Source organism: Thermobia domestica, chromosome 1 (genome assembly GCF_964235325.1).
Source record: "Thermobia domestica chromosome 1, izTheDome1.hap1.1, whole genome shotgun sequence".
NCBI classification, from domain to species: domain Eukaryota; kingdom Metazoa; phylum Arthropoda; class Insecta; order Zygentoma; family Lepismatidae; genus Thermobia; species Thermobia domestica.
Window position 1 is genome coordinate 71,460,962 of NC_137454.1, and position 20,826 is coordinate 71,481,787.

Genomic DNA, 20,826 nt, shown 5'->3' on the forward strand with positions numbered 1-20,826 from the left:
TTATTATTATTATTATTATTATTATTATTATTATTATTATTATTGGCAGCACGGTGGCTCAGTGATAGAGTGCTCTCCTCTGGTGCAAAAGATCTCTGGTTCGATGCCAAGCCATGTGAGTTTGTAGAGTGTACAACATAATGTCCGGGGTTTCTCGAGGTTCTCCTCCCACACCCTCGTTCCACCAATCATTCACTTTCATTAACCACCCGTCTCCTTTACTCTAAAGACCATAAACGTGAGACATTAAACTAAAAAATTCATTTCATTTGATTATTATTATTGATAATGGAGATGCAAGTTATAGTTTTCTTAAAGTACTAAATCTAGAAGTGAAAGACAATTTTAACTGGTTCGGACGAACCGTTCTCAACACCACTGCTAGCTAGCTAGCTATATGAAGTGGAAATTAACGTCGAGAAATCGAAGTCATGAGAATATTCCGTGGAAATGCGTCCGGTCCTTACGGATCAGGGTAGAACAAAGAGAACTCGAAGAGGTCTATCATTTCAAGTATCTGGGAAGTATTTTGACGAGAGACGCTTACTGCACCAAAGGGATCAGGTCAAGAATTGCCATAGCTAAAGAAGCATTCAACAAGAGATCACTTAACTAGCAGGCTCAAATTGGACTTAAGAAGAAGTTGGTCAAGTGCTTTATATGAAGTATTGGACTTGATGGTTCAGAGAATTGGACATTAAGAAAGTTAGAGAAAAAATATTTACAGAGCTTCGAAATGTGGTGTTGGAGGAAGATGGAGAATAATAAGTGGACAGAGAGAGCAATAAACGAAGATGTTTTAAAATGGATAAGAGAGAAGAGACGCTTCGAGCCAGCATCCTTCGTTTGGAACTGAAATTGCAAATTTTGTACCCTAGCACTTTTGTTGTTACTGGAAGTGATTAAAATAACTTGATTCATTCAGTCCGTACCGAAAAAGTGACGCAGAATTTGATTCTAGTTTTCAAAATATGAACAATACTGTATCATACATCATAATATTATTGTGAGCGCAATAGGTGTACATCAATTCCAATAGTAATGACATTCGCAAATTGTATGAAAGGATAGAAGTTGCACACTATTTGTACGTATACAAGAGAGTTTAGGCCTTTCAGAAAGTGAAGTGAAAGAAAGAAAGAGAGGGAGAGAGAGAGAAAAAAAAGTACCACGAGAACTTCGTTATTTCTGTCATTGATATTTCAAGAACTTCTGTCTTTCCTTTGAATAAACAACTAGAAACATCTAGAAAATAGCTGAACGAAAACTGTTCCCGTTTGTTTTCCTTCTTAACTTAACTGAAGGATGCGTATTGATTTGAAACAAATATAATTATCTTCTATACGTCTGGTCTCCAGTTAGTCTCTTGTACTTCAGCAGGGAGGCCGGCTGGCAAAATTTTCAACAAGAAGCAGCAGTTGAAACTGTCCTTGGTGTACTTCAATATGATATTCCATTTCAACTACTGTGAAGGGAGTTTTTTTTTTTTTAAAAAAAAAAAAGAAAGAAAGAAAACTACCTCTCATTTTATTGAAAAATCTAAGTCTGACTAATTAAAAGGAAGAATTCTCTAATGGAGTTTGTTTTGGAGTATGTTACTTCTCATGCAATGAAACAGGAAAATTACTTCATGTTTTGCGTTCTAAAATGTCCTTTTTGTTTTGTACGCCAATATTGTAACCACAAGAGCATGTTCACAGGACAAAAATGAAAGAGTAAACTTTAAAAGAGTTCTCCAGTGAAAAATCCTTTGTGGCTTTTATTTCAACTCCAGTGGGTGTACTATAGTTTGTTGGACTACCAGAAACACGGAGCTTAACCTTGCACAATGAATTTTCCAGCTCCCACGTTGTTTCCTTTATGAAAGTTGAAATATTAGAATGAATTGTGCCTTGTGGTCTACAAATTCAGTGTGTTTTAACATAGTGTGTCCCTCAGCTGACAAGGATTTTCATCACCATTTTAATGAGTTGCCACAAAAACAAGATCATGTTAACACAGTTCTGCTTTTGCCAACAAAATTACAAACCAAATCTAACTACACTCAACACATTACTCGTCTTCTGAGACTTTTTTTTTTTTTTTGTCATCTAAAGAAAACGACCTTGCAGATGTGGTTTGAGGGAAAATTTCATCTTGAATGAGAAGCAAATTATGGTTATTTAGCATGATCACCGGCATCGCTTCTGGAGATTTGAACCATCAATTAAAAAAAAAAAAAAAAAAAAAAGAAAGAAAGAAAAAAGAAAAAAATCAGTGCTTGAACACGACTTGGGCATTTTTTAAACGACTTTTGTTTATTGTTTACTGTATCGAAAAATGCCCACAAAAATGTCCAAAAATTTGCCAGAATGTATCCTAACAGTGGTTAAAGGAACTGTCGGAAGTGTTCAAAATGTACCTGAACTTCTAATTTTCCAATGAGATCATGAACAAAAAGTTTTTTTTTGTTTTTTTTAAGTGTTAGAATACTATGCAGGTTACCATTTACATATTTACAAGTCATTTGCGCCCGTATAGAAATGTTTCTCTTTTTCCCTTTAGGATTTTTTTTTTTTTTTTTTTTTTTTTTTTTTTTTTTACAAACGCTAAACCGTGTTTCCCTTATTTTTAATTTAGAGTGTATATACCAACTGTCACACGTTCAACTTAAGCAAATTTTCACATTTGGCATTTTCTGAATAAATAAATAAATAAATAAATAAAGGTCATACGAGTATTATAGAAATTTTAGTATATTTCTTACCCCCTTGTGAGCAGAATTTTCGAGTACACAAACACATTATCTTCTTATTCTTAATGAAGTGTTTATATGGCGAGGAGTTGCTAACGCTCTCGTCTTTGGTGCGAACGGTTCCGAGTTCGATTCTCGGTGGGGACATTCGGTTGAAAAAGTGTAAAAACTTTTTCAGGCTAGCCATCCTAAGAGAGGTTTTTCTGGATTTTCCTCATTCATACCAGGCAAATACCGGGATGGTACCTTTCATAATGATCCCAGCCCTCTTCCTTCCTTCCCTTTCCTCGGATAGTGTGATCACCGAGGGACGTCATCCTTCATAATTGACAGGCTAACATAGCTATAGATGCTGAGAGCTCAGAAATCTAAATCCTGATCCTAATTCCAGGCCCGTATTTATATATTGTGCGTCCCTGTGCTGTAAATAATTTGCCATTTCCCCTCCCCCTGCACAAACTCATGTCTCAAACAAGGAAACAAGCCTTGATTTTGCAAACATACCAGCTAAAGAATAGCATGGGGCATTTTAAAAATTTCGAAAATGACCAATATTAGATTTGAATTCGTAGTTTTTGGGGTCGCTGAGATGAATAGTGACAGTTTTAATACAATTCAACTCCAGGGTCATACTCCATTTTTCAAGGAGGGGGCGAATTTTAAAAAATAATCGAAAACGACAGATATTAGTGTTGGATTCATTGTTTTCGAGATCGCTGAGTTTAACGGTATCAGTTTTCTTGATGTTCAAGTTCATCCTCATCCCTTGGAGTGGGGTGAGAGAGGATGACTTTTTTTTAAATATTCAGATAAGCTGGCTAATTAGTAACTACTGTAATTAGAGCAAATTGGCATAATTTTTCGAGCTTGCGCGGAGCTCTGCGAGTTGCTAGTTTTAAATATTACTTTATTGTGAATCTTTAAAACAAATTCCAAAATTTTGCCGCCCTGTGCTCGAGCACAGAATAGTACTTACCTAAATACGGGCCAGCCTAATCCTAATCATATTTCTAACTTCAGAGATTCATGAGATACTCAATTCTGGGCAGAAAATTTGTACCCCCTTTAGAATACTAGTATTTGTTTGAAAAAAAAAAACTTCATATCTTGCATCCATGTTAAAAGAAGTGTTCTGTCCAAATTTTACTATAGGTAGTATTTCTACCTATAGTAGTATGGCCTGGGCGATTATATACTAGTATAGGCATAGATGTAGATAATTGTGTAAACCTACGCGTTATGTTTTGAAAAGGCCAATGAATACGCACATAAATGTGAGGTTATATATACATATAAAGTTAATTGAATTTCATATTTTGGACTTTGATTGTTTATATTTTCTTATTTCTTTCTTCATACTTTGCTTCTCTAGTGATTACCATGAAATGTTTTAATATTCCTGAAAATTCAAAGTATGAAAGTATTAGAGCAAATGGTTATGGATTCCCTCTGTATAGGAATAATATTGTATCCTGATCCCATTATCATTCTATTAACCATTTATGACACATTAAAACACAGAAAAGATAAAAAATTGTTGGTTGCCAAAAAATGCCAGAGAAAGTGAAAATAATGCTAATAACTAATAAGACATAGTATTTAAAATATTTCAAATATTTCCATGTTTAACGTGGTTTAATATTGTTCTTCGAAGCATATTCCGAATAAATGTTATTATATAATATGCGTTTCATTAAAAAATAAACATAAGAAGTGTGACTTTGAATTACCTGTTTACTAAAAAAAAGTGTGTAAAAGGCGTCTAATTAGAAAAGCTTTAAAACAAGTTATATATATATATATATATATATATATATATATATATATATATGGCCAGCTCTATCATATATGCAACACGCGCATTTGCACGGGGCAGCAAGTTTCAAAGGGTAACAAAATCTGTTATAACTATATTCTTTAAAATAAACATTTCTTGTTGGAAACAAACTTCATAACGATGGTAGTTAAATTTACTAAGCTGATCTTCTATTTGAATAGTACATTCATAAATCACGCTTAGGTCGTATTAATTCAAGGTCACAAGGACAGTGCTAAAGCAAATAACCAAAAAAAAATCCCAGCATGAATTACTTGTCAAATATAAGAACTCAATTCTCGAACAGTGGCGAACACCTGTACCATTCAGTTAATTATTCCAGTTTTGATACGAAAACTAGTGTTGTCCTTGTCACAAAGTCATTGAAGATGGAAACAAGTTTTGCTTTTTTAAAATTTTTAACCGATGTCACAAGAAAACCAAGAAATAAAGATATAAGAGTTAGTTGCACTGGAATTGGAAACTGATAGCCTATATTGAGATTGAAGCTCAATATTGAATTCTATAAAATGATTACCATCTTTCCTCTGCAGATGTGTTTGCTTTATCTTTCACTTTTAAAGAAAGAAGAAACAAACACAACGAATATGTATTTGTAATGTTTAGACCCTTCTGAGTGCGAGTGCACTTTCCCTCCCCTTCGTTGCTCATGATGGGGTAGCATACTTAAAATCGTGGCTTTTAAGACTTGTTCTTTCTTAAAAAGGGGAGGCTACAGATTATAACATTGTACAGGGTGGCAAATTGCCTAGGGCCGGCCGGCTCTATATACCAGGTTATCATAAAATAAGCATATCGTTGTTCAGAAAACTCTGGAGATGTAAACACTTAACAGAATGCAACCAAACCTGGTAGGAGTATATTTGGAAACATGCAGAAGCGATTGGTGTACAAAATAAAATTAGTTCCAATTTTCGCCACCAGAGGTAATTGTGGCGCTGTACAACACCAAGTAAGTACAGCGTGGAAGAGAAACCACACAAGTGATGCTAAATGATAAGAAAGGTTGTAATTACCTCTCTTGTATGTCACATGGCATTGATTATCAATGCTATTAATACCACATGGTCAGTGGCGGGTTTACGGGGGAGGGCCCTTTTGAGCTGAAGCGTCTTTTTAAAATTCTTGAATATCTTACAAAAACGAAGTTAAATGTTAGTCTTTCCTGTGCTCATAAACTGCAAGCTCCCTCCAAAGTTACAGGAAAAGATTAATGTCAAATCTCGCCTCCAGAGGCTATTGTGTTTCTGTTCAGTGGTAAGTTGGTAAGTGTGGTATGGAAGGCAAATGATATTATTGATATTTAATGAAATAAAGGCCTAATTATGCCCCACGTATGACGCATGGCATTGATTTGTATTCCTATTAATAACCCCATGGTGCAGTTATGTGTTATGGGCGATGATAGTGACTTGGGGTTCTGGCCAAAGACGTCTTTGACGTGAATGTCCCTAGGTAAGGGAAACCCATGGTGACTATGGATACCGTACGAGATGATAATGACGTTCTAAGGACGGGACCTACAGGTTAACATGGGATCCGACTCACGTGTGTCTTCAACGGAAATCGAACCCGGAACCCCTTGATCACAAGGCAGAGAGTGTGGAGAGAAAAAAGAAGCTAACATCGGATCACCATCAATTCACTTCTGGCACATAAGTTACTGGGCGCTTAAATCGGAATCACTGAAACACATGCAGCCGTGTAAGTAAGAACCTGGAGAGGTAATTACAGACTTTGTATCTTTCGTGTCGTTTTTCTTCCACGCTGCACTTACTTGATGTTGTACAGCGCCACAATTACTTCTGGTGGCGAAATTTGGAACTAATTTTGTTTTCTACACCAATCACTTCTGCACATTCCCAAATATACTCCTACCAACTTTGGTTGCATTCTGCCAAGTGGTTACGTCTCCAGAGTTCTCTGAACAACGATACTTATTTTATGATAACCTGGTATATGTAAAAAAGCCTGGATTTTGAAAAAAAAAATATATATATATAACACTTTGTAAGAAACACTTTGATGCATAATTTAAAACGTTTAGGTGTTCGAGAACAGTGTAAGGCAGGTGTAACTTTTAAAAAATGACTTTACAAAAACAGAAAAATTTCAGTCCCATTTTTCTCGAAAGTACAATTTTGAACTTAACACCTTTTACGCAGCAAACACAGACATATGAATCACTTTCAAAGACGTTTAATAGGCCAGAAATCTACGATAACTTTAATTGCGGTAGTTTCAAACAATATATCTATGTATTATCACTTGTTATCTGTTATCTGTTGTATGAGTCCACATGTTATTAAATTGTAACAGAAGGATGTTGCTAATTCTTCTAGTTTTCAGCCTTCTTTCCGCTCAATGACGTTATTTACCAGGAGGAAGTTGTACGGCCTTTAAAATTGTGTTGATAAGAGAACACGATGGCTCATATGCGCCGTCTGCTTAAGAAGACAGGTAAACAAACTTTTGATGGATGTTGCAGAAATGAGGATCTCATTTGGCCTGCTTTCTGCTATAAAAAGATATCGCGAATGCACAAACACATGTCAGATAAGGAACATCAGTAATATATCCGTGCTGAAGTGTCATGGTCTTTGGATGAGAGGGGTAAAGGAGACCACAAATCATGCAACCTTTCAACGCATCAATTTATTGCTCTAGGCTGGCTTTTAGTGTGCAACTCACTACTGATTACGTGCTAGTCACATCCTATGACAATGATCCATTATTCTTAAGCGGATGTATTTTTATTGGTTATTCTCACTAGCTTCTAGCATTTAAAACAGCGAAGAAATAAAGGGTACGGATCAATCATTCTGAGTTTTTCAAGTATTTAATTTGAACAAAACCGAAGCATATAATACAATTATGAATGATATTTAAGTAGTAAGGTACCTAAGTGTCTTTCAGGATCTCTCTGAGATAAATCAACAATGGCATGTTTTAGGGTAGTTAAAGTGCTATTGATTTACAAAACATAATCATGATTTTTGTGTGGAGAGCGCTCATCTCTGATGTGAGGGGTCCCTAGTTAGGTTCCAGGCACTATAAGCTTATGGTGGACAACCTCGTGTTCGTACATTTTCTTAGGTTTTTCCTTTTCCTCACACCCTCAGTGGTAGAGCGTTCACCTCTGGTGCTTGGGGTCCCGGGTTCGATCCCAGCCCCCGCCAAGTGAACTTTGTGATGGACAAACACCGTGTGCGTGGGTTTTCTCGGGGTTCTCCCGTTTCCTCCCACTTTCTTCATTCCACCATTTCATTCATTACTCATCATCACCGTCTCCTTTAGCCTAACCGGCATAACCGTGGAACGTAAAACTCAAAGATTTCATTTCATTTCTCTGTGCGTCGAAAGCACTGTCCGTTGCAAGAACAATCTTTTACAGCAATGTTCTAATCGTGCTGCTTTCTCAAGCCACACAACGAAGCCATTCATGACATTTTTGATCGATTTGTTATTCGTTTAACGTTCACGGACACACAATGTGTCCACCAAACACTTCTCAATTGTACAATCACTTGTATAAATTATTTCATCGACGTTTTACCTACCACATCTCTCTCATACAGCAGACCAAACAGGCAACATGTCAACAGAGGACAGCTCGTTCAGATCTTAAACTAGTAGGAAGAACAGGTGCCAAGGTAGTATAATGTCGTGCGATAGTCATAAGTACGAACAAAGGATCATTACTTACGTTATATGGACTTTGTGTACACCCTGTATAAGTTGCCATTTATTTTTAAACGGTATGTCAGTGAGGATTCCATATGGATAGAATAGTCGCACATGTAGATGTTCGGTTATCCATACTTTGTTTTTTATGATATGCATTGTTCAGAAGATATAAATCCTAGAGCTATAACCAATGTCAGTAATTCTTGATTTTTTTTTAGTTTAATATAATCATTTTTTGAGCTGTTATAGATAAACGATTAGTATTTTTGCTTCGTAACCCAGAGTTTTCGCATGGTCATACTGAATGGGTTTTCCAGGACCTTTATCCAGTTCCACATAGCAAAGGTTGAAATGATCTCCTTAAATACGTATTAGTTCTTGCCCAACTTCCTTCAAAAGATTGCTCCATTACCAGAAGAGCCCAACCCCTCATTAATCCGTAACTCAGGCACGTAGCCAAGGGGGGTCCGGACTGCCCCCTTCGAGACGGGAAATGAAAAAATAAGAAAGGATGAAAAAATGAAATGAGAAAAAGAAGGATCGCGTTAAAATTTTAAAAAAAAATCAGGAAGCTTTTGGTTACTCTTTCGTAATACACAATAACAAAAAAAAAAAAAAAAAAAACACTATCACGTAACAGTTTCAACACAATAACTGTGTCTTCATCAGACTGCCACTCCTACTGGCTGCTTGGGAGTTGGTCATCACTTATATACTCTGTGGATATTTAAAAGTTGATCCCCGGAAAGTGATGACCAACTCCCAAGCAGCCAGAAGGAGTGGAAGACTGATGAAGACACAGTTATTGTGTTGAAACTGTTACGTGATACTGATTTTTTAAATGTATTATCACATAGTCTTGTTCAGTGTGTTATTGTGTATTTCCTTTCTTATGAGGAGATTTGTATTACTTGAAATACATGGTGGCGAGGTGATCGAGATATTCTGGAAGAGTCAGGGAATTTGAAATTTCTAGAAAAGTTACGGAATTCTCAGAATTTCTGCTACTAGTCAGGGGGATTTCAATGGAGATTTCAAGCTTCCGAAAGTATAGTAACGTGGACATTTTTTATCATAAATTTTCGTCATCGCATCTTTGCAGTATCAACCATGTTATTTCAAAAACAATTTTCTACTGTTCCTTTAACCTGTCATTGGAACAGACAGTAGTTGGCGGAATAATAAAAACAAAAATTTATGTGGAAAGAAAGTTCTGTTAACATTTGAATCAACATAGAAAGGCACGCAGATGTTGTAAAATATTTTACAAGACATTATTGAGTATTTACTTTTTATAATAGTTGAGGTCATAATGAAAGGAAAATTGTTATATTTGAATGAACAGAGGAAGGATGTAAATATTGTAAAATCTTTTTCAGCACGTTTATTATTATTATTTTACTCGAGATTTCTCATAGTTTGTTATTAAAATACTTACTAACATATTCTCATTTTATTGTCCTAACAAACCAATATACGAGGGTCATTCGGAAAGTAAAGAACGTTTTTGTATAAACACTTTAATGACTGATATACAAAGGCGAAATTTGTGTTACATACTATGTGATACTTAAGTTACTTTTCGACATAGTCGCCGTGTAAATTTAAACACTTGTCATACCGTGGTACAAGTTTTTCTATGCCTTCGGCATACACAGTTGCCGCCAAACTGTTGAACCAATCACTAACAGCTTCCTTAAGTTCATCATCACTACTGAAATTTCAGGAAAGAATTCGTGCAGCCCATCAATAGTGAATCGCCTATCCTCGTGAATTTTCCGCTCAATTCTTCCTTTGAGTTCGTCAGTCACAACAGAAGGCCGGCCCGAGCGTTCCTCATCGTGCACATTCGTCCGTCCGTCATTAAACATAATGCACCACTTACGAACTGATGCTTCATTCATTACATTTCCATACACCTCAGTGATTTGTCTATAAATTTCTATCGGACGCACTTTTCTTGCATTCAAAAATCTTATCACACTACGAACCTCACACTTGGCGGGATCAGTAATTGTGTCGCACATTTTAAAGTCGCACAGCGATGCAATAACGGACCGTAGCGGATCGCAGCTGGTGCCAGACTGAGGCTAAAGCATGCCCAGGTCAATAACCCAGCGGCAGCGGGGGTGGGGGAACACGCGCTAGCGCAAAACGTTCTTTACTTTCCGAATGACCCTCGTAGTATGTTGATAGTGAAGTAGTTTAGATTGCTCGAGCTCCTGGGCATTCAGAATTTCATGCCACGCCCCCCCCCCCCTCCGTCACGAAATCCTGGCTGAACGAACCAATATATGTTCCAGTAAAATAGTTTAGAATGATCGAGCCTTTGTTGTAATGGCCACAGTATCTCAAGTCGCGGAACCCCCCCCCCCCCTTCACGAAATCCTGGCTACGTGCCTGCGTAACTTAGACACCAAGAACATTTCTATTGACAACTTTCCCAAAATCATATACTATATATTTTAAAAATAATCTTGAGCTCCGAACCCCATTCTCAGGCACGAAGTTGATAAAAAAAACTACATTACATACGTATATTAGAAAGTTTCTATACAATTCTTTAAAGATGATAGTTGGTTTACACTAGCTAAATGTTTAAATATTTTTTTTCTCGGCTCTTTAACATTTTACTGACGCACTTGTTATGAATAATATTTTCACTGATCTTGTTTTCAATATAAAATGGACGTTAGAGCTGTAATCTAGGAATTAGAAAATTAATAAATTTAAGAAAATAAGTTAAATTGAAAAGTAATAAATAGAAATTTTGAATACAATTATTTTTAGAAAAAATAAAATATATAGATAAATACGATACTAACTGTTGGTTTAACAACAATTTTTAAGTCAGTGTATCATGTAGTAGCTAATTGTAATGGGCAACTTATTACAGTAAAACCTGTCTTTGACGGTTCCTTGCTTAAACGGAAACTTATGTTAAACGGAAATATTTCATAATCCCATGAATTTACTGGCGAAAATAGTCTTAAATTCCATTCGTTAAACGAAAACTGTATTATACGGACAACGGACATCAAAATAAGCCTCTGAACGGAAAATTTCAAGTCTCGGAGTACAGCATTTACAAAGTTTTTGAACATCCTATGAATGGTTAGATATATATATTTTAGCAAAACAGACAGTGATGTGCAAATCGAAGTACACACTGATATACTTAGTGTATATTCTCAAGCTAAAATCTTGAGAAAGTTGTGTAGACAAGCAGCGATGTGTACAGGAAACCCTCCTTGATTATTGGAAAAATTGAGTTAACGAGTGTACAGTATTCTTTTTTTTTTGGTTCATTTTAAGTTTTGTGTGTATTAATGCGTAGTAGAAATAAATACTGTAAATTGACTAGGGTAGGTACAGCATCTATCTCAGTATGTCCATTTATGCATGCACTTTTTTTTTTCTTTTTGCATAATTCGACCTTCGTTAGCAAGAAATCTATCTTTAACGGAAAGGGTCTTTCCTAGTAAGATAGTGAAATCGCCCCTTGATCCAAATTGGGTCGCTATTAACCCAAAAGGTTACCATTGACCTAAAACTACCTAAAAAAAATGACCCCCTCCCCTTATCGAATTATCGTATCATACATGCTCAAAATTGAATATTTTAAAATTTTGGTGGGGCTGGTCGAAAAATTTTAAAAGTTTCACAGATTGCAGATACTATCTAGATGTAAATGTGCATTTTTCATAATCATCGATGCGTATTTTCTTTATTTTTTTGCGTTTTGAAAATTTCAAAATATTGTAGAAAAAATTGGGGGGGGGGACACGTCGCTGATTTTTTGGTTTAAAATTTGTTATACCCTTAGATACAACATATATTTTCTTCGGGGTCTCAAAGTGATGGCAACACTGCCAAAAATAAATAAATAAATAAATAAATAAATAAAACTGAAAACAAACGTGTTTTTCACACAGTTTTCCCACCATTATAGAGCCCTCAAGGTGAGGGCCCCTTCAAACAATCCTTTGCCAAAGTTCACCATTTTTATTTCTCTTGCGTCCCTTCCGCTTCTGTCGTTTTTCGGCTGCTTCGATTGTGTCCATTTCGGAATAGAAACACCAAATATATCTCCGTAACAGTGCTTCCACTTCAACCGACTCTTGCACAACAAAGTTACACAGCTCGCGGTAGAGAGCGCTACCGATAGACAGTGTCACTGTGTGTATTGCCAGTGAAGCAAACACTGATAGATATGAGGAGCCAACGCGAGATGTGTCTAACTTCGTTGTGCCAGAGTCGGTTGCAATGGAAGCACTGTTACGGAAATATATTTGGTGTTTCTATTCCGAAACGGACACAATCGAAGCACCCGCATAACGACAGAATCAGAAGGGACGCAAGAGAAAGGAAGGGGCCCTCAGTGAGAAAACCGCGTGAAAAACACGTTTGTTTTCAGTTTTATTTCTTTTCGACAATGTTGCCATCATTTTCAGACCCGAAAAAAAATATATGTTGTACCTAAGGGTATAACAATTTTTTTAACCAAAAAGTCAGCAACGTGTCCCCCCCCCAATTTTTTTCTACAATTATTTGAAATTTTCAAAACGCAATAATAATAATAATAATAATAATAATAATAATAATAATAATAATAATAATAATAATAATAATAATAAATGAAAACTAAAGAAAATACGCATCATGGTTTTGAAAAAAATGCACATTTACATCTAGATTATCTACAATCTGTGAAACTTTCAAAATTTTTCGACCACCCCCATCAAAATTTTAAAATATTCAATTTTGAGCATGTATGATACGATAATTCGGTAAGGGGAGGGGGTCAATTTTTTTAAGGTAATTTTAGATCAAAACTAACCTTTTGGGTCAATAGCGACCCAATTTGGATCAAGGGCGATTTCACTATCTTACTAGGAAAGACCCTTTTTGCCAGTCCCGTTCGATTCCGCTAAAGAGAGGTTTTACTGTACATGATTTCTTCAATAACATCAAAATGGAAACATTTGAGTTTGATGTTCCCCCACTTACCACTCACAAAAAACTGTACTCAAAATCAGACCATTTACTTATTGAGAAAAGAAAGTGTGCAGTTGGTTATCCTCTTTTGCTAGCGATAGTACGAATCACCTTTACGGTGTAGAATAATTGCGCCATGCTTTTTTATTTTTATTTTCTATTGATTCATATGGGGAATCATTATTTTATTTTCTTTGAAATGAACTCCAATTGTAATGGTTAGATTTTACTATATTCTTCTTTAAATCTATTTAATTGTCCTATACTTTCGGAAAATTAATTTTGTTGTGTATTATTTTAATAGTATACTAGCTGAATTTGCGCTCTCTACTCAGTGCATCATTCACATATGAGCATGAATCTCCTTGTCATTCCTCACAACACCTGTACATGTTCCTTTATAGATACAAGTGAAAAAGTCTTGATAAAAAGCGGCAAGCGGAGATTTCTTCGATTATTTTTTAAATATCTCGCACCGTTTGCAAGATTTGAGCCTATTTCCGGTTGGAGTTGATTGATTGATCTTTGAGTTTAACGTCCCTTTCAGCAGCGAGGCTATGTGAAACGGGACCTACTGATTAACGTGGAATCCCAACCACATGAGCTCCCTCCGGAAATCGAACCCGGGTGTTCCACGCCAAAGGTGCGTACGCTAACCGCTTAGCCACGAAGGAGCTCCTACTTCCGGTTGGAGTTTCTATTTCATATATGATCAGTTTTTTTCTTCTTCCATCCAGTATGTAGTAAGCAAATACATTACTCATACAATTAATTATGTCAGTGATATGTGGTGTTCATTGGGCAAAACATTACAAACTGAAGGGATGAATATCTTTCGTTTTTCATTATCATTTGGCCATGAAACAAACGCCTGAGAGATATACTAACCTCGTATACAAATGTGTGGTGTTGGTATGTATAACTCATAGGATATAAATAATGCTTTATTTTTTTAAAATCTCAATACTTCCAGTGTATCCCTAAAAATGTAATAAAGAAACAACGGCAATATTTTTAAATATCCAATTAGAACTGAACAATCTACACAAAAATTTGCGATCGATCAGTGAAAACTGTATCCTAGAGCGTATGGTTCCCGAGAACTCACTGTCGAAAGAATCGGTCACAAAAATATGAACGGCCACAAATATATAAACTTTTCTTCACCACAAACATTATTTGTGTATAATTTTAATAGTATATTTAATAATCACATTTAATTTAAGTAACATTAAATTTACATAAAATTTACAATGAAAATTCATTTTTAAAAAACCAAGGACTATTTAACTAAATTTGAAGAAGACATTAGTAGAAATCACAGAAAACGTTAGGACGCTATAGCATCTGTTATTATTCAATGGGATCATCCACTTAACGAGTTTTCAAAATTGTCTTCAATTATTAGTTAAATGAACTCTTGCTAAACGCTAAAGTTTGCTCTTGCCTTATTTAAAGCAAAATCGGTTAGTTTTCGATAATCTCACGCAAAATCGGTTAATTTATCTATAATATCGTTCATATTTTGTATCCTTGGAATAGCTGTTTTATTTATCGATAATTAGAATTTTCTTCAGAGTCTCTTTAGCACAGAATCCTCTTTAAAAAGGCAGAAAATGCAGGATCTTTATATTTTTGTTGCGTTTGTCGCATTCGCTTCACGTTATGGTGAGGCAGAAGTAGGTAAAAAGACTATCAAAATGCAAACAATGTAGACGCAGGATTTTCATGCTTCGTAGATACATTAATAGAACCAAGATTCTGTGTTGTTACTACTACCACCACTACTACTATTAGTACTATTGTTGTGTCCTTTTTCTCGTTGTTTTTTTTAAAATGTCTTTTAATGGGGTTATATGGCTTCAGGAAGCGAATGTTCTATTCAAAAGAAACGCAAGCACTTGGTTAGTTGCTTCGACAAAGTTGATGAGATTACGGAGACAATCTATTTGTTGGGTGAATTTGCGTGTAATGGGATAATACAGAGATTTAGTGCAAAATTTCTTATAGCTCTTTACAAGCACGAGACCTATAATTCCGTTTAAAAGGAAAAGTGTATGGAACCAACCTGTACCATCTTTAGTACATCCACTACATCTTTCTCCTGTCTTTTCTTATTTTATTATTATTGTTATTTTAACTATTACTACTATTAATAAAAGTGCTACAGTGTGCTAAGGATCTTATATTTCCATATTCTATACCACAGTCATTTTCGTTGCAGGGAGCCGCACAGGCTCAATGGTAGGTTCCTGGTTCTTATCCTGGCTCGTGGTAAGTGGGCTTTATAGCGAACAAACACCATGTGCGCGGGTTTTCTCAGGGTTCTTCCGTTTCTTCAATGTTTCTTCGTTCATTATCAACGTCACAATTCCCCCCATAGCTTCGGAGCAGAATCGAGGGACATTAAACAAAAAAATCCGTGAGGATATGGTCGCGCAGTGGTAGAGTACTCACCTTTGGTGCGTGGTTCGATCCTAGCCGACATCAAGCGAACTTTGTGGTGGACGAACACTGTGTGCGTGGGTTTTCTCGGGATTGTTCCCGTTCCTCCCATTTTTCTACTCCACCATTATCGTTATCTCATCATCACGTTCCCCTTAACCTCCAAGTATAATCGTGGGACGTTAAACAAAAAAATCCGCTATACATAAGCACACCGAACAAAAAAATTAGTCCCTACCTTAGAACTGACATTGGTTCATTTCTATCGTTATAGATGGCGTTTTACTGATAACACGTGACTAAATGACCCATAATCGCTGACACGTGATCATTGTAGATAACTGGAGTGAATGTTCCAATTGGTTATGTGCAGTGGCAGTTTTTGAGGGATGCCACCAGTAAATATTTCAATTTTATCACTACAGGCTAAAGAAAGAAACTTAGGTATTATCATAATTCTTGAATAGGATATAACTTATGTATAATATGCAATAACATTAGAACGTTAGATAAGTTTTCTTCTGTTGACATGTATCGGTAAAGTTGTCATATTTACCTATGTGACTCCTTTCAAGAGCCACCCCTCGTTATGTGGAAACAGCTCGTCAAGATGGGGCGAAGCAAAGATTTGACAGAATGACAAAAAGAGACCACCATGTTTGAGCGTGCACAGTAAAAATGAATATGCCCGATTTGTTGGTGAATTAAAGCGGATTGTCAAACGTACCTACACGGAATGGTCTAACATGCATATGATCGCGAAATGGTATCAGAACTATGGTTGCAAAAATATACTAACTCAAATGGATTGTCAACGAGTGTAACGCTTGGCCAAGGAAAATCTTTTATCAAATCTCACGGAAATTGGTCTTGCCCTTGAAGGAAAGTCCATGCTAACCAATTTCCAAAATAACTTTGCGACGGGGACTTTATGCAATGGATATTTGTACCTTATTATGCGAAAACGAAATAAGCGCTATTTTTTTACTTTTAAGAAGATCATATATGAAGGTTGATGTCCAACAGTAATGTTGCCGTAAGCAGAAATGAAATTATACGTTTATCTTGGAGTAGTGTTGATGTTTTCCGCTAATTTTGAATGTATATACATAACGTTTTAATAAGTATCTGGAACCAAGTACTACATTATTATGAATTTTCATATTTTGGCTCTCAGTTCGGTTTTTTTTTTCATAACCACGGTACATTTGGCGTCGAGTATCGTGAAAGGCACCACTTATCACTGTAGCGCATAAAACATTACGTCTTTAATGGGCTCAAGAATACAGATACTGGACTGTACCAGATTGGATTTATTTATTTGTACACATTTCTGAGATTTACAGACAACTATGGCCTTATGCTTATCATGTGTGAGGGATGAGATTCCTCAGTGAACACACTACCTGGGGAAAAGGGGAATTAAGAAAGGAATGGAAAAGGAAGAAATCGTTCTGGAAGCTATATGTTAGGTGCCATCTCGATGTTTATGTGGTGTGAATGAGGAAACCCCAGGAAATACCTCGCACGCGATAGCTGGCCTAAAAAATCTTTTACACCTTTTCGGCCGAATGTTCCCACCGGCAATCGAACCCAGAACCGCTCGCACCAGTAGCAGATTGGAGACATGTAGTGTGGTTCGATAATTCGTGTTTTTGTCTTTATTCCAATGATGCAAGGCAACGAGTAATCAATAAAATATGTCACCCGAAGTGTTTGGTTCTGTAAGCTGGAGAAGGTTCTGTGTTAGTGTAGGGAGGTTTTCGGCACCATGACTTAGGCCCACTCATGTAGATGAATGTAAAGATAAAGCAGCATGTTAATTTGAACATTCTCAGTGATCGGGTGTTGCCATTCTCCAATATTTTTTTTTTCTTGACAAATAAGTAGTGGACGCTCCTATCTTCCAACGTGATAGGCCTCAGAGAGTTACGCGGCGTAAAACATTGAAACAGACTATTGTACAGCACTTGGTCTGGCATGCAAGGTTACCAGATTTAAATGGAATTGAAACTCTGTGGGACTCTTTGCGTACATGGTGAGATGCAAAAATAGCATCGTCATCTATAGTGGACGTACGATTTTTGAAACACATGTTCTCGGTTTCGATTTTCTCTGTCTGTTTCTCCATCTGTTTTCTGTTTCTGTCTGTCTGTCTGTTTCTGTCCGTGTCCATCATAATTGAATTATTATTATTAAGGAAGAGTGAAATCATTTAGTTTAATCCGTTGAGCCAGTTGGCCAAGTAATATCACGGAAGTGAAAGCAATTAATTGAGAAGCAATACTCGAAGTAGAAACAAAGTTCCCAAGTGTTGTGCCTGAAATTTTCATGCAAAAAGTTCGTACTTCCTTTGCGTTTGCTCGAGGAAGAGAATCATAGTCTATCGTTTGTACATAATGAGTATTTGAAGGTATCAATTCATAGTGAAATACAAGCGATTCTATCGAACATTGTTCTACTCAGTATGGAGATCTCTCGCCATCTGCAACAATGCTTTCATGCGGGCTGCTGACATTTTCCGAGACTACTAAATATTTTTGAAAAACTAATAATTTTTCTTTTGCCCGTTTTTCGTAAGTGGAAAGAGGTAATAAAATGTAACTTACTACAATAATAGATAATGTTATTCTACACCCGAAAATACGAATCGGAAGAATTTTCAGTGTTGCCATCCATAGAAATTACAGTGTGACCAGAATTTGAATTACTCAAAAATCTAGATAAAGGCAGCGACTAGAAAAATGAACTCAACGGTAATTGATGACTTATCATGCTGTCTACCTTTCTTGTTTACTACTTTTTAAAAAATGTTTCTACTTATTTTGTAATAACTTATTTATTTTGTAATAATTTATGTAAGTTTTATAAAATAAATAGAAATGTTATTTAAAAAGTAGTAAACAAGAAAGGTAGACAGCATGATAAGTCATCAATTACCGTTGAGTTCATTTTTGTAGTCGCTGCCTTTACCTAGATTTTTGAGTAATTCAAATTATGGTTATACTGTAATTTCTATGGATGGCAACACTAAAAATTCTTCCGATTCGTATTTTCGGGTGTAGAATAACATTATCTATTATTGTAGTAAGTTACATTTCATTACCTCTTTCCACTTATGAAAAATTGGGAAAAGAAAAATTATTAGTTTTTCAAAAATATTTAGTAGTCTGCCGCCTTAAGAAAGCTGAAGATTATACATTGTATGCTGTATTAAATGGAACGTTTCATTCTATGACTCATTGAAATTAATAAAGTTTTTACAAGTTTCTCTAATCTCTTAGATGTTCCTCAGGTACAATACGTGTCATCCTGTACGAGCCGTGGGCTGTAGTACAAAAGTGAAACAAATTAATTCTAAAGGATAAGTTATTTCCTTAAATAAATAACATCAATAAAAATAAAAAAATGTAGGCAATGTCTTTGTAGACTTCTCTGTCCCCATGAAAGCTGTCGAGTGTTGTTTGAGTAATGGGCGAGGTGCAGAGAAGCATAAAGCAAAAAGAGCTGGAATTATTATTCAGGGTGGTAGAAGTGGCTATTGATTAACAGGGCGGGGGCTCTACTCTTCGTTTGGCGGATGAGCTGCAGTGGAGGAGGCTGGGTGTAGAGGGTTGAAGGGGGGGGGGGGAAAGGTGTTAGCAACGAATGGTCTTGCAAACTTTAAATGTTAAAGGTAACAAAATTGTATGCACGAGTACAGGATACATCCGAAAATGTGAACACAAAGTAAAACGAGAATTTGTAGTTCATATGGAATATGCTGTATAGAGAGGATTTCGAACTACGTGGTCAAAATTTCATTATTGATTGACTGATACTTCTTCGGTATTTATGCAACTTCAAGATTATGAAGAACTGGACGTTGTAACGATAACTTGTAGAAATATGTATATGTTATTAAGGATAATGGTCTATATCTCATGGTCTCATTTCCTATGGACTGTATCGTATGGTATCATTGCTTTTTTTTTTTTTTTTATGACTAAACATGCAGAAACTTGTTCTTTCTGGATAGTTCTATATAGCAGGAGAGAAAGCCACAGTGGATATAAGTTTATTAATAAAGAAGATTAATTATAAAAATAATAAGTTAAATGCAGAAAATCCACGAAAAATGCAGTAGTTCAAATAAATTCGATTTCTTATGGTATCATTTGAACGGTTGGTATATAAATTATCTTTGAAATATTTCTATAATTTAAATATTATGAACTCAGGTCTTATTACAGTTTACGTGCCAACTTTGCAAGTGAAATGTTGCTGCATGACGATGGACGATTTTCTGGATCGTGTCGTCTTCAGTGATGAATCGACATTTCACCTAAATGGCAATGTGAACACTTATAATGTTCGCATCTGGAGATCAGCAAATCCCCACAAGATTGTACAGTTGCAACGAGACTCTCCTAAACTGATTGTTTTGTGTCACATCTCGGCAGAAAGTTTATGGTCCTTTCTCGCCTATCGACTCAACGTGTGCCGCGTGAGGAATGGTGCTGACATTGAACACTTGTAGCAAAAACTGTTTGAGTTGCTCTTCCATCCATTTGATGTATTATTTATAAGTGTACGTTAAATGTAATAAATACTACAAAGCATTAAAACCCCGATATTCATTTTGAAACACTCTGTAGATCATTAAATGTACTGTATACTGCCATCTGGCTAGCAATCAGAATGACAATCTTGATCAGCATACACTTCAGTATCACTTTCATCCTAATAAGTGGTATAGTTGTTGAACATCAATTTTTAGTTTGACAAAAAAGTTTTCTCAAAACCTGAGCATGAGGATTTACACTCACTCGTATAATTTATTCAGCTTAATCAGGGGGTAAAAGTGAGGGGGAATGCAGAGGGACGCCGTTTAGCGTCCCTCCACTTCCTAAAATTACAAGGGCAAAAATAATCACAGGAGACGGTGTGAAGTCATGCGTACCCTACCTTTTCAATTCCATTTTTGTCCCTGAGTTTAATAAGAGCTATAGATCGGTATATCTTTCATCTTTGGACATTTTTTCCTATTAAACGCTAATTACATTGTAGAATGTTTACTTTATTAGTTATTTTATTATTAAATTATCCTTTTATTTATTTTTTTAAAAAAGTAACTTTGATAATA

General features: G+C 35.9%; 1 protein-coding gene across 1 annotated transcript in view; it reads left to right on the forward strand.

The window, feature by feature from the left end:
- Nucleotides 1–20,826, forward strand: part of LOC145685965 (C-Maf-inducing protein-like) — a 504,177-nt gene that overhangs the window by 289,852 nt on the left and 193,499 nt on the right. The window lies entirely within an intron of this gene.